The 13,642-nt window shown below is 44.7% G+C and overlaps 1 non-coding gene across 1 annotated transcript; it reads left to right on the plus strand.

Moving 5' to 3' along the window:
- The first annotated feature begins 3,030 nt into the window (after nucleotides 1–3,030).
- LOC114815271 lies at nucleotides 3,031–3,168 on the plus strand. The gene has a single exon (XR_003763035.1). It is a non-coding gene; the product is annotated as a small nucleolar RNA SNORA7 (small nucleolar RNA).
- Nucleotides 3,169–13,642: the final 10,474 nt, after the last annotated feature.

Here is a 13,642-nt window from a genome sequence, read left to right on the forward strand (position 1 = left end):
TCAATCGATGGTATTTATTGAGTATTATTTAGCGGGTACTGTACTAAGCACTTGGGAGAGTAAAGTGAAATAAAGTTGGTAGGTATGTTCCCTGTCCACCACGGACTTACAGTCTAGATAATATCTAAGTGAGGAAGGTCCCGAACTTTTCAAAAAACATCTAAATAAGGGAAGATTCCTATAATGAGTCTCTGGTGTTTCATCCTTGACAGAGAATGATATGATTGCCTCTGAGGATGGCATTTCTTTGGGGAAGAGAGAGGGAATATGAAATATCCCCTCCCTTTATATCCATACACAACCACTACTCCATTCAACCTGCATCCACCTCCTATGGTTAGCAGTGGCTTGAACAAGAGCTACTGAAATGGAGACCTGTTTTTTCAGGCAAACGTAGGTCTACATTCCCCTAACAGTTGCTCTCCTTCTCCTTCTCCACAAAGACTGGCTTAGTTCATCCCCTCAACTGTCTTTGAAACACTTCACTCCTGTCTCATCTTTCCCGCTTCACTCCGGGTCATATTTTCCCCACAGACTACAAGGCTCTACAGAAAATGGTATTTATTGAACACTAACTGAATGCTTGGCACTGAAATGAACACTTCAGAGGGTACAACAGTAACACGACACCCGTTTCCTGCCCTCAAGGAGTGGAAAATCTAGCGATTAGATTGGGGAATAGCTGTGGACAGGACAGTGGTTCTGGGTTTGTCATTCAGTTAATAATTGTGGCATTTGTTAAGTGCTTACTATGTGCCAGGCACTAAACTACCGAGGTAGATACAAAGGTTGGGCCCGGTCCCTGTCCCACATAGGGCTCACAGTCTTAATCACCATTTTACAAAGGAGGGAAGTCAGGTGCAGAGAAGTGAAGTGATTTGCCCAAGGTCACAGAGAGGATAAATGGTGAAGCCAGGATTAGAACCCAGGTCCTCTAACTCTTAGGTCCATGTTCTTTCCACTGAGTGCTGCAGGGAGTTAACCGAAAAAAAAAAGACCACAGCTCCTGCCTTGCTGGAGCTGAAAATCAGCTACAGGAGAGAGGATAAACATAAATACACCAAAATGCAAGAGAAAGAAACAAAAATCAGCAAAGAGACACATACGTTTAATTTTTCTTTCAACTATTTTGATAACTTCAGCTGTAAATATTTTTTATGTATGGCTCCCCCAATTAAGAGTATAAGCTTTTTGTGGCAAGGACAGAAATCACTTCTTTACAATGTACTTCCCCGTGCCTGGTTTGAGCATCACACCCAGTGGGTGTTGGATAAATTTTATTTTAAGAAATCAAACAAAAAAAATCTATAAGATCCAGTTTACACAACTAGAGTCAAGTAAGTACTGAAGGGTGCTAGGGCGACTAGAGCGACCAGTGATAAGTGAGGATGATCGGGGAAGATTTCACGGAGGAGCTGGCTTTTCATTTGTCTTGTGAAGGGAAGAATGGACCTAGTTTGATGAAAGAGCAGTAATGGACATTGCAAGATGGCTCAGGGGCAGGAGAGTCATATCTGTGGGTAAGTGCTCCGAGATGAGAGATCCTAGAATTTCTGAATGTCGCACAGGACCCTAACTTAGCCTGTGTTTCTCTGCTTTCTGAAGAAGAGCTGAGATTTCACCTACGACCATGGTGTTGGCTCTGAGAGACTGGTTCCCACCAGGGTTTGGAGGAGTGTCCCTTCTGTTCTGCTTATGCACTTGCTTCCTTTAAGCGCATGTTATTCACCTCATCATGGCCTAGCGGATAAGAACCCGGGCCTTGGAGTCAGAAGGACCTGGCTCCTAACCCCAGCTCCACCACTTGTCTGCTGTATGATCGTGGGCAAATCACTTAATTTATATGTGCCTCAGTTACCTCACCTGCAAAATGAGGATTAAGAGGAGCCCCATGTGGGATGTGAACTGTGCCCACCACAATTCGCTTGTAATAGTAATAATGATAATTACGCTGTTTGTTAAGTGCTTGTTATGTGCCAAGTACTGTTCTAAGCCCTGGGGTAGATACAAGGTGATCAGGTTGGACACAGTCCCTGGCCCAGGTGGGGCTTACAGATTTAATCCCCATTTTACAGATGAGGAAACTGGGGTACACAGAAGTGAAATGACTTACTCAAGGCCACCCAGCAGCACGTGGTAGAGTCAGGATTAGAACCTGTGACCTTCTGATTCCCAAGCCCATGCTCTATCTACTAGGCCATGCCGCCTAGAACAGTGCCTGGAACACAGTAAGCACTTAACAAATACCACAATTAGTATAAGCGTCTCTCCCTTGCACTTAGATTTGCACCTTTTATTCACCCCCCTCTCGGCACCACAGCACTTATGTACATATCCATAATTTAGTTATTGATATTAATGTCCATCAACCCTTCTAGAGTTTAAGTTTCTTGTGGGCAGGGAATGGGTCTATCATATATGTTGGCTTGTGGTTTCCCACGTGCTTAATACAGTATGCCACACAGTAAGTGCTCAATTACTAAAATCGACCGATAGCTGTAATTTACGTATTTTTTTCAATGTCGGTCTCCCCTTCTGGACTGGAAGATCCTTGTGGACGGGGAACAAGTCTATTGTATGTGCCCGCCCAAGTGTTTAGTACAGCGCTCTGCACACAGTAAGCACTCAAAAAATAAGACTAATTGATAGCTGTAATTTACATGTTTTTATTCATGTCTGTCTTCCCCTCTACACTATGAGTGACGTCGGGCAGGTCACTTCACTTCTCGGTGCCTCGGTTACCTCATCTGTAAAATGGGGATTAAGAGTGTGAGCCCCACGTGGGACAACCCGATTCCCCTGTGTCTACCCCAGCGCTTAGAACAGTGCTCGGCACATAGTAAGCGCGTAAGAAATACCAACATTATCATTATTAAGTTCCTTGTGGGCAGGGAAGTGTCTATCAACTGTCTTTTGTATTCTCCCATATGCTTAGTATATCGTTCTGCACAAAATAAGTGCTCAATGAACACCCCTGAGTGATTGATTACCAGTGACTGCGAATGTCTGCTGTGAATTCGGGGGAGGGGGCCCCTCTCAGGATCATACCTGGAGAGTTTCCAGTACTGTACCAGATTCGACTATGGGAGGGAGAGTCAAGCAGAGGCCTACCCATTCCATTCTTAGCTTGGCCAGTGGCTAGCGAGTGGAAGTTGATCTGCTACTAGTCATAGCTCACCTGTGCTGGGCAGCAGTGGCATGGGAGTGAGTTGAGGGCAGAGACTCAAGTTGACCATGCAGGAGAAGGCAATGGTAAACCACTTCCGCATTTTCACCGAGAAAACTCCACGGATGCACTACCAGAACGATTGAAGATGGAGGTGGGGCTTTCTGATAAATGAGGCACAGAGAAGTTACACCGTAAGGTCACCCTGCAAGTATGTGGTGGAGCAGGGATTAGAACTCAGGTCCTCTGACTCCCAGGCCCGGACTTTTTCCACTAGGCCATGCTGTTTCTCTTAGTTACTTCTTTTGAAGGCAGTCATGCAGTTCTTAAGGGGTTTTATGGCCAAAAGTCACCAGTTCCTTCAAGTCCTGAGCAGAAACCCTCACCGGCTGAAGACTCGGGCCCCAAGCCAACAGGATCTCTTACACAGCCTCCATGGGACACAGTGAAAGATGACAACTGCATTCTCAGTCTCTCCGGGACAGAGGAAGGATGAAGGTTTGGGGGAAATCATCTTTGAAGCCTCTCTGCCTCTCTGATGCTCTAAGCTACAGGCCGGGAGCTCAAGGGTGAGGTGACAGTGGAAGAGGGAGCCTAACCTCGAGGTAACAGGTGAGCAGGGACGCTCCTCAAAAAAAAAGAGGGATTTACTTTCCTGCAGAACGTGATTATTCTATCCAGGCTGTTTCTGGAGTACAGAACACATCTAAGTCCAGTGGGAAAATCACCTTGCAGAAATAGCCATAATGGGTTTCTTGAAAATGTGGATTTTTGAAAACATGGGTGTTGTATCGAGAATAGTTGTATCTTTAAAGTACACCTATATTAGCAATAACAGAAACTCCTTACCATCGGCTTTGAAGCACTCGATCACGTTGCGGCCTCTTGTCTTTCCTCTCCGGTTTCCATTTCAACCACCCCGCTCCCTTCATTCGTCCAACGCCAACCTACTTACTCTGCCTGATCTTGTCTCTCTCGTCGCCGACACCTCACCCACTTCCTGTCTCTGGCCTGGAGCTCACCATCCCTTCATATAATAATAATAATAATGTTGGTATTTGTTAAGCGCTTACTATGTGCCGAGCACTGTTCTAAGCGCTGGGGTAGACATAGGGGAATCAGGTTGTCCCACGTGGGGCTCCCAGTCTTAATCCCCATTTTACCGATGAGGGAACTGAGGCACAGAGAAGTTAAGTGACTTGCCCACAGTCACACAGCCGACAAGTGGCAGAGCTGGGATTCGAACTCATGAGCCCTGACTCCAAAGCCCGTGCTCTTTCCACTGAGCCACGCTGCTTCTCCATATCTGACAGGTCGTCGCTCTCCCCACCTTCAAAACCTTATTAAAATCAAATCTCCTCCCAGATGCCTTCCCTGACCAAGCCCTCATTTCCCCTATTTCCTCTCTCTTCGGTCTCATGCTTGCTCTTAGATTTGTCCCCTTTATTCACCCTACCCTCAACCCCACAGCACTTATGTATATATCTGTATTTTAATATCTCTCTCCCCCTCTAAGCTTAAGCTCCTCATGGGCAGGAAATGTGTCTCCCATATCTGTTATACTGTACTTTCCCAAGCGTTTAGTACAGTGCTTTGAATACAGTATGCGCTCAATAAATACGATTGATGGGTTGATAACAATATAATAATTATAATGTTGGTATTTGTTAAGCGCTTACTATATGCGGAGCACTGTTCTAAGCGCTGGGGTAGATACAGGGTAATCAGGCTGTCCCACGTGAGACTCACAGTCTTAATCCCCATTTTACAAATGAGGTAACTGAGGCACAGAGAAGTTAAATGACTTGCCCACGGTCACACGGTTCTGTTAGTTATTTGACATATAGAGACAAGAGACAGTGAGATGGGGGGGTGGGGCAGGTGCTGATGGCAGAGGGGGGTGTCAGACAAAGCTTGTGATAGAGAAATGAGGGTTTGTTTTTTGTTGTTTTTTTAAAAAAATGTTCACAAGAGATGCAGCGTGGCCTAATGTAAAAAGCATGAGCCTGGAGGCAAAAAAAGTGGGTTCTACTCCCAGCTGAGCCACTTGTCTTCGGCGCGACCTTGGGCAATTCACTTTACTTCTCTGTCCCTCAGTTAGCTCATCTGCAAAGTGGGGATTAAGAAGACTGTGAGCCCCATGTGGAACAGGGACTGTATCTTCCTCAGAGCTTAGTCGAGTGCCTGGCATATAACAAACACCATTAAAAAGAGTGAATTGACAGTCCCTCTGCTAAATTACTAACAAAATCCAAGCTGTCAGTCAACGACTATTGTGTATTTTGAAAAACCCTAAACAACCCCGAGGAGCTGTCTTTCTGATCTCGAGCCAGATCATGACTGCTATGTGACTCTGAGCAAGTCACTTCACTTCTCTGTGCCTCAGTTACCGCCTCTGTAAAATGGGGATTGAGACAATGAGCCCCACATGGGACAGGGACCGTGTTCAACTTGATCTTCTTGTATCCATCCCGGCGCTTAGTACGCTGCCTGGTGCATAGTAAGCACTTAACAAATAACATCATTATTAGAGCTGGTGTCATTTCTCCAGGAAGGGTTTATAAAAAAAAACTTTTTAATGTGGACTCTCAGCATGCCGGACATGATGAGGGCACTTTCTCTCTGTTACCCGGCACTTTTTAATCTGTTTCATTTTCAATTTATGATGGAAGGGCCTCCCTAGTTACCGCAAGAGAATGAATCATAAAACTGAATTATTTCAGCTTTTAATTGAGCAAACTGGCAAACATTCCATGGTTTTGTTCTTCATAATCTAAATTGAATCTGGGAGGGGAAAAAGATAACATGATGTGAGAAAGAGCAGAATTTCAAACATGAAATTCGGTACATGAAGTTATATTGATTGGAATAAAAATGGGTCATTTAAATGGTCTCTTGCTGTATCCCTGTGACTTCCATAAACTTAAAGAAAATAGTTTTTTTAATCCTTCGTCATATTTATTTAGCCGCTGACATGCCGTATTTGCCTCCAAATAATCTGAGCCTCTGAGTCATCATCTAGGTTCTCTTCTGCCACTAAAATCATTTGGTTTCCCATTCCACGCGTGATTCCATCTAATTAAACTTCCTCCAAAAATCAGTGTTCGATAGGATTCCATGGAGTGACGGGCCCAAGGAGAAACCGTGTCCTTTCCAAGATCAAAAAAAATCCCTTATTGTTCCCTCCACAAAGACATAATGCGTTGTTTACCAATTTCCCCTCCTTTAGATGTATTAACAAGTGCCTCGCTCTTAGGTAATTCCTCCAGAAAACAAATATCCCAATTAAGTTATTAGAAGTATTAATTGGACCATCTGAAGAGCATTTTATACGTTCTCTCTCTTGCTAATCTAAATGGAATCTGTGAGCGAGAAGACTGCCTCGGGGGAGAGTGGGGAAAAAAAAATTCACATTCACTCCCTTGCAGTTTATAAACGGGCGTGTTAAATGCCGTTGTTAAAAGATGTGAGTGTCATATTCTGATCTTCATCAAGGGGGAAAAGAATTCCGCAGAGCTTCGGATTCCAAGTCTCAGCACTGCCAAGCGGGAGCCAGAAAGAGAAATCATCCAATAATAATAGTGATGTTTGTTAAGCACTTAATACGCACAAGGCACTGTGCTGAACGCTGGGGTAGATACAAGCTTATCGGGTTGGACACAGTCCCTGTCCCACATGGGGCTCACAGTCTCAATCCTCATGTTACAGGTGAGGTAACTGAGGCACGGAGAATTGAAGTGATTTGCGTAAGGCCAGGCAGCAGACAAGTGGCAGAGCTGGGGTGACGTCCTTCCGATTACCAGGCCCATGCTCTATCCACAAGGCTACATTGTCTTCATCATCAATGGCATTTGTTGAGTGCTTAGCGTGTGCAGAGCACTGTACTAAGCGCTCAGAGTTGGTAGGCAATGTTCCCTGCCCACAGTGAATTTATAGTCTAGAGAAGCAGCGTGGCTTAGTGGAAAGAGCACGGGCTTGGGAGTCAGAGGACCCTGGGGTCTAACCCCGGCTCCGCCAGTTGTCTGCTGTGTGACCTTGGGCAAACCACTTAACTTCTCTGTGCCTCAGTTCCCTCATCTGTAAAACGGGGGTTGAGACTGTGAGCCCCAAGTGGGACAACCTGATGACCTTGTATCTACCAGCGCTTAGAACAGTAATTGGCACATAATAAGTGCTTAACAAATTCTGTAATTATTATTACAGTCCAGAGGACTGTGATCAACAAGGAATCCAAGAAAATTTCCACACTTCTTAGAGTTTATCAGGTGTAAAGAAAGAGCCTGTCCTTATTGATCTTGGGGGCCATAACAACTCCTTTAGGGTAGGGGGATCGTGCCTACTATCTTTGTATTGAACTCTTCTAAGCACACAGAACAGTGCTCTACACGTAGAAAGCCCTCAATATACACCACTAATCGATCATTTCTCCTATTATTACTATCAAGTTGTCTCTGTTGCTGAATTGTACTTTCCAAGTGCTTAGTACAGTGCGCTGCACACAACAGGTGCTCAATAAATACGATTGAATGAATCAAGTACGGTCGAGTCCTTTCCGATTCATAGTGACTCTATGGATATATTTTCTCCAGGACGTCCTATCCCAGAGCTTAGTACAGCGCCTGGCACATGGTAAGCGCTGAACAAGTACCGTAATTGTTATCGCCATAATTTGTAACCTTGCTAACGGTTCTTCCATTATCGTTGTTATGGTTTCTAGTCATCTAGCTGCTGGACTGCCTCTTCCATACTTTCCTTTGACTTTTCCTAGCTTTAGTGTCTTCTCCAGAGAACTAGTTCTCCTCATGATGTATCCAAAATATGCTAATCTAAGTCGAGTCACTTGGCCTTCCAAAGACCATATTGGCTTAATGGGCTTGTGTTTGTTTTCGAGCAGTTCATGGTATTTGCAAAAGCCTTCTCCAACACCACATTTCAAAAGAATTGATGTTTCTTTTCAATTCTTTGATGTGTGAGGTGAGAGAGTCACTCCTTGCTGAGTGCTTTCAATCAAGATATATAAAATCCCTACACTCATTCCACTCGCATTCCAGGGTGAATATTTTGTATTTCAATAGTTCTTTCTGCATCTTACATGCTCACTCCATCACCTCTGTTAAACCAGCTAACCCTCTTGGGTTCTTTGCCTTCTGGTTGATTTTCAGCAATAGAAAAGAGGCTCAGAAGCATACACATTTTTATTGTAAATCAATTAAGCAACATGCAGTTGCTCTAAATAAGAAGAGTTTACACTTGGTGCCTTTAACTATCTGACTGGCAATAAAATTAGTTGGCATACCATCATAAAAAAGAAGCGGGCTCTGAATTAGCGCTCCGAGCGTATGGCAACATTCTGAAAAGGTTAAAAAAAAAAAAAGAAGCAAAGCTGGAGGGAATTTAAGTCATCAGAAGTGGATTTAATTTAAGCTTCACAGGTTGGGCTGGGAACATGTTCAGATCCACTGATTTGAACTTATTGGCTATTCAAGTCCTGGGCTTCAGATTTACTTCGGTACAACCGGATTGATAAGGTCGACAGGCTGCCCTGCCTTGAAAAATGAGAAGAACAAAATATATTTTGGGATTATTCCCAGCCCTCCTAAACTCACTGACTAGGGTGCGACACCACAAGTCCGAGTCTCCTCCCAATTCCTGTTTAGTCCATGGAAGGATTCCACAGTCTTTCAGGCCACCTTTTGGGACGCCACCGCATACAATACATTCTCAGCTGCAATGCACCCTAAGTTGTCCCCAGGGTGGACTGACAGAGTTAATGCTGCCCCCAAAGTGCCCAACTTAGTAGGAGGAGTAAACGTAAGCCCCGGGAGAATCGAATTATGTGCCAAATTTAAGAAGTGTTTCAGTGAAGGACTGGACCAGTTAACAAGGAGAGGAAATAGGAAAATTCTAATTGCCTCCTCGTGGAACACACGAGCCTGATCATAAATCCCATAAATCCCATCAACTACCTCCTCTGTGTGGATGATACCCAAATCTGTCTCTCCAGCCCTGATTTCTCTCCCTCTCTGCAGTCTTGCATTTCCTCCTGCCTTCAAGACATCTCTACTTGGATGTCCTCCCGTCACTCAGGCTTAACATGTCCAAAACAGAATTCCTTATTTTCCCACCTAAATCCTTTCTTTCACTTTTCAATCACTGTAGATGGCAACACCATCCTTCCTGTCTCACAAGCCTATATCCTTGGCATTATCCTCGACTCCTCTCTCACATTCAACCCGCATATTCAATCCATCACTAAATCCTGTCAGTTCCACCTTCACAATATCACTAAAATCCATCCTTTCCTCTCCATCCAAACTGCTACTATGTTAACGCCGTCACTTATCCTATCCTACACCTTGTTGACTGTATCAGCCTCCTTGCTGTCCTCCCAGCCTCCTGTGTCTCCCCACTCCAGTCGATACTTCACTCTGCTGTCTGGACCATTTTTCTAGAAAAACGTTCAGGACACGTTTCCCCACTCCTCAAGAAACTCCAGTGGTGGCCCATCAACCTCGGCATCAAACAAAAACTTCTCACCTTTGACTTCAAAACAGTCCATCACCTTGCTGCCTCCTACCTCACCTCACTACTCTCCTACTGCAACCAGCCCACACACTTCACTCCTCTAATTCTAACCTTCACACTGTGCCTCGATCTCGTCTAACTTGTCGTCGACCCCCCGCCCATGTCCTGCCTCTGTCCTGTAACACCCTTCCTCCTCAAAACTGACACTCTCCCCGCTTTCAAAGACTTACTGATCTCCTCCAAGCCCCCCTTTCCTCTTCTCGCACTCCCTTTTTCTACGTCGCCCTGACTTGTTCTCTTTATTCATCCCCCCTCATCCCCACAGTACTTGTGTACATATCTGTAATTTATTTCTATTAATGTCTGTCTCCCCTTCCAGCATGTAAGCTTGTTGTGGGCAGGGAATGTGTCTCCTTATTGTCATATCGTACTCTCCCAAGCTCTTAGTACAGTGCTCTGCACACACTAAGCACTCAATAAATACGATTTAATGAACAATTGAATGAACGAAGGCAGAGAGCGATAGGTGAAAGGGCAGGGTTGGTGATGTAGATTTGGAATCATCTGCGTAGATATGGTAGCTGAAATCACGAAACCAAACCGAAACCACAAGAGAACAAGAGAAGAACGAGAAGAGTAGATGACAGGATGGAGTCTTGTGCACTTACATTTCAGTGAGAAGGTGAAGAGTCAACAAAGAAAAGTGCGAAGGAATGGGACAAGAGATGAGAAGAAAGCCAGGAGCTTGTGTTGATTAAACCAAAGCTGGAGAAAGCGGAGGGGAGGGTCAAATATCAAAGACAGTGGAGAGGTCCCAGAAGATTAGGATAGAATGGAGTCTATTACATTTTTCCAAAGGTGAGTGCTACAATCAATCAGTCAATCAGTCATATACATTGAGCAGAACTCACTCGGTGCAGAACTCTATACTAAGTGCTCGGGAGAGTACAATATAACAGAGTTGGTAGACACATTCACTTCCCATAATGAGATTACAGTCCTGAGAGAGAGACAAACATTAAAACAAATAAATTAAGGATATGTACATCAGTATTGCCTCAGGAGAGTTGAGGGCAAAATCCAGAATGCAGCAAGGGGAGAAAAATCAGGCGAAGAGGAAGTAGAGGTCAGGGTCAATGCCTGCAGACAATGGAGAGCTGGCGTATGCACCGATGGTCTGTTCCAGGGACCCAGAGACTCAAATCATCGGTCGAAAAGGAAACTAGTATAAAAGACCTCTCAGGATCCAGCCAATGCATAATTAGAAGTGTTGAACTTAATAAGAAAACAAATGAACACCAGTTTGGTCTTACTTTTTAGTCAGACGACCCAAGGCTATTGAGAATTAGCTTCTGCAAATTACTTGTTCACAGTAGAGGCTTGCGTCACCACACCCTAATTCATATTTAAAAAAAAATTCTTTCCCCATGATTGCGTTTGTGAAATAGGTCTCGATTTTGAAACTAACCGTGTAATTTTTTTTTGAATTGTATTTGGTATGTGCCAGCCACAGTACTAAGCGCAGGGGTAGATACAAGATGGGGCTCATAGTATCAAACTCCACTTTACAGATGAGGTAACAGGAACAGAGAAATGAAGGGACTTGCTCAAGGTCACACAGCAAACAAGAGGCAAAGCTGAAATTAGAACCCAGGTCCTCTGACTCACAACACTGGGCTCTTTCCAGGGGGCTACGTTGCTTCCCTGCCTTCCACTGGGTCGGGGTGAGCCCAGCAGTTTCCCAAACCCCCACCCCATATCCCTGAAAAACCATTCCAATCCGAGGCTCTTCCCAGGGCCCCAAGCTGAGTTATCATCATTTCCCTATTTACAGTGTGGTCATTTGGAAGTCAGGTGAAACAAGGGTCTTTGAATAAAGGGATTCAGCTGACCTCCTACTTAGACTGTAAGCTCCATGTGAGGCAGGAGGTTGCTGTCAGCAAACCCAGTCACCGGGTTTTCTTGGAACCCTTGCTGGGAATGTCCTAAGAGGAACCTATGAGCCGTGAGAAAGGACAGCTCTTCCTATTAGCAACTAGGGCCGGACTGCAAGGATCCGCCGATAACTCTCCGGTCTCCTCAGTTAAGTTGAACTACATCCAAGAAGTGAAGTGTCATTTCCTATTGCCAAATCCCTGAGTCATTCAGCCTACCCTTCTCTCCTTTTTTTATTTGATTTCTGTTAAGGTGTCCCTTGCTAATCAATAACGGGAGAGGTGGTACCTCCATCATCATCAAGCCGGTTGGTGTTCTGCCTGTCAGAAGCTTTTATCCGCTGGAATCTTTCTTCTCAAAGGCTGTAATTATTTTTCTTTGACGTTCAATTGGGGAAAAAATAGTTTTCCAGCCTGATCTTTAAAGTGTGCGTTTGAGGGATGCTATAAAAGAGGAGGAAGAGATTGATACTGAGGGGGAGCTTTAAGAAAGACTATTGATCATTTTTGAAATGAGTAGATACATTTCTTGGTCCATGCTCCAAAGCACTTCTTTTGCCTAACTGCCTAACTCCCCAAGCTTCTAAATAATGATAATTATACTGGTACTTAAGTACTTACTATGTGCCAGGCACTGTACTAAGCACTGGGATGGACACGAGCAAATCGCGTTGGATACAGTCCCTGTCCCGCAAAGAGCTCTCAGTCTTAATCCCCATTTTACAGATGATGTAACTGAGGCACAGAGAAGTGAAGTGACTTGGCCAAGGCCACATAGCAGACACGTGGCAGAGTCAGGATTGGAACCCAGGTCCTTCTGACCCCTAGGCCTGTGCTCTATCCACTACAGCATGCTGCTTCCCCTACACCTGAAACTTCCATGACTTAGAACGTACCTATACCTTTTCTCCCACCCTCTTAGTTTTTTACCCCAATGTGGGAGACTGTGTCTCATCTGACTGTCTTGTGTTTTACCCAGTGTTTGACACATAGCAACTGCTTAAATACCATTTTTAAAACTATTATAGACCTTCCAGAACAGTTCACTAGTTGGATCAATCAAAAGGCATTTATAGAGCCCTGTGAGTGGAGCACTGAAATAAGCACTTGGGAGAGTATACTAGCTGGTAGACATGATTCCTGTTCTCAAGAAGCTTACAGTCTAGTGGGGTAGACAGACATTAAAATAAATTACAGATAGAGGAGGAACAGAGTGCATGGATGAGTAAACAAAGACGGTTGAGGTGAGGTGAGTATCAAAATGCTTAGGCGATAAGGACCCATGTATATAGGCAAAGCAGAAGGGAGGGAGAATAAAATGGGGAGAAGAAAGGTTAGTCAGGTAAGGCCTCCCTTCTTTCCTTCCCGACCGCCATCTCCAACCGTTCACTTTCTAATAGCTCCTTCCCCACTGCTTTAAAACATGCATAAAAATCCCCTAATCTAAATCTACGCAACCTTGATCTCTAGACTGTAAGCTCGTCGTGGGCAGGGAATGTGTCTGTCTATTGTTATATTCATATTTACTGAGGGCTTACTGTGTGCAGAGCACTGTTTTAAGAGTTTGGAAAATACAGTTTGGCAACAGAGAGAGACAATCCCTTCCCAACAGCGGGTTATATCGTACTCTCCCAAGCACTTAGTACGGTGCTTTGCACACAGTAAGCGCTCAATAAATATGGTTGAAGAATGAATGAATGAATGGCACGCTCCAGTTATCACCCCACGTCCCTCTTACCATTCCGCTCTAAACGATGCTGCCATGTGGTGTGGTTTGCATTAAGAGGAGTTCGGTTGCCTTTCGAAGTTGTCTGAGTGTCCTGTGGATTCTACCGTTCCTGAGGTGAAGGGGTAGAATTACAGTCCAGGCTGACATTGCTTCCCTCCATCCCAATCACACGATGCAATCTGATGCTGGCTTGGACGGGATCCCTCCCCTCACCCACAACACACAGAGTCCCACTCTGGGTGCCACCTTCCCCAGCTGTCATTTCTACACACCAGGGAGCCCCCAGGC

The sequence above is a fragment of the Ornithorhynchus anatinus genome, chromosome 11, assembly GCF_004115215.2.
Source record: "Ornithorhynchus anatinus isolate Pmale09 chromosome 11, mOrnAna1.pri.v4, whole genome shotgun sequence".
Classification (NCBI taxonomy): Eukaryota; Metazoa; Chordata; class Mammalia; order Monotremata; family Ornithorhynchidae; genus Ornithorhynchus; species Ornithorhynchus anatinus.